This window comes from Neofelis nebulosa, chromosome 3 (genome assembly GCF_028018385.1).
Source record: "Neofelis nebulosa isolate mNeoNeb1 chromosome 3, mNeoNeb1.pri, whole genome shotgun sequence".
NCBI lineage: Eukaryota > Metazoa > Chordata > Mammalia > Carnivora > Felidae > Neofelis > Neofelis nebulosa.
The window spans coordinates 158,581,513-158,583,261 of record NC_080784.1 but is presented as its reverse complement, the minus strand read 5'-3'; positions in this window follow the sequence as shown (position 1 = coordinate 158,583,261).

Here is a 1,749-nt window from a genome sequence, read left to right as displayed (position 1 = left end):
TTTATATCTGTTTTGAATAGATCGCTAGTTGTGACCTCTTCTTGTTCTTTCTTTTAGGATGAATTTCCCCTCCATGTTGGCATTCTGTGTAGGTCTTTGTCTTCTCTGTGTTAGGAAAGTCTGTTATTTTTCTGCTCCTGGAGTAATGACTATAATAGAAGAGATCATATAATGTCCAGGGCCTGACGCTTTGAGATGTGTTTCTGGTGTATGCTGTGTGTAGTTTGCTATTATGTTTTGGCTGGTCTTTCCCTCAGGTCAGTCCTTTGCAATGTTTCTCCTTGCCTGTAGTGAGGCGTGTGTTTTGGTAGGCTTGATGAAAGAGGCTACATTCTATGTCCCCTAGAGCCAAAGCTTTGTAGGACTTTATGGTCTGTAGATTTGGTGGTTGTGAAGGGTATGTGCTAGTCTTCTGGACGAGGGGACCACTGCTACTCTGACTTTCAGGCACACTTGCTCTGGTAAAACAACAACAACAGCAACAACAACAACACTTGCAGAGTGCAGCGGTGTAGCGCTTCATGTAAGAAGCTCAGGCCTCAACTGAGGGTGCTGTGCTACTCACTGAAGTATGTCTGTGTTGATGGGCAAGGGTACAATGGCATCAGCTCCCTCTTCCCTCCCTGGACAGAGAAGTTCGCTCCCACTACTGTTCAGAAAATCCTCACTTAAAAGTGAACAATCAATCTCTCATTTGTCCCAGCCTTCTCTCAGATCCCTGCCTTCACTTCGTCTGTGTCTAAGCCATCTGCCCACTCAGTGGTGCAGTTCTCCTGTGTTTTATCTCAAGTGTGACACCTAGTTTCAAAACTCCAAATTTTAGCAAGCCACTGCAGCATGGACATGTGCTGATCCTCTGGGGAAGGGTCTCGCTGTGCTGTGGCTGGTGTTGGTTTGAGCCAGAAGGGCAGGTGCATGAACACATAGGGGCTTGGAGTTTATGGTAAAGTGATGCAAAAAGCCAGGATCCAGTTTAGCTGCCCCCAGCATGGGCCTCTGCTTCTATGTTAATGAATGGAGTGTTCAATGGTGCCCACTGGCTGTTTTGGCCCCAGAGAGGCAGCGCCACATCTACCAAATACATTCCAGGAAAAGCAACTGTCTCTCCTGATGTAACTGAGGGATCCTCAGACCACACTGTTTGCTCTGGGGCTCTTCCCTCCTTCTGCACAGGAGCACCTCTATACCTACCAAGCTCCATCTTGGTGATGATACAGACTTCTAACACTTCAGATTTTGAGCTCTGCTGCTTGTAAAAATTCTCAATTATCAGGCCCTCTCATCTTCCCCGCCAATGGTTTGGGGGCAGTTTTTTTCTTGTGCAATGCCCTGTGCATCTTCGCTCTCTTTTCTCCCTGATCAGAGCTCCCTCCCCTCCGCAGCACTGGCAATTCTTTTCTCCCCCAAATCATAGCTCAGCACCTACTTTCCGGGATGTGGTCTTTTTTCTCCCTCTAATTATGTAGTCTGTCCTCTCAGTCCTCAGATCAATGTCATCGGTGCTCAGAATGATTTGATATTTATCTAACTGTTTCAAGGGATGAGGCAAAAGTAAGATCCTCCTAGTACTCTGCCATCTTAACTTCCCAAAACCTATTTTTTTATCAAACTGTTATTCAATGTTTTGTTTCACACATTTTTGTCTGTGAAGAGGTAGAAAATGCAGAATATGCTACAATTATTTGAGAGCTCATAAGATAGATTAAGTTATAACCATATTTAACATTATGACAAATGGGAAGATAACAT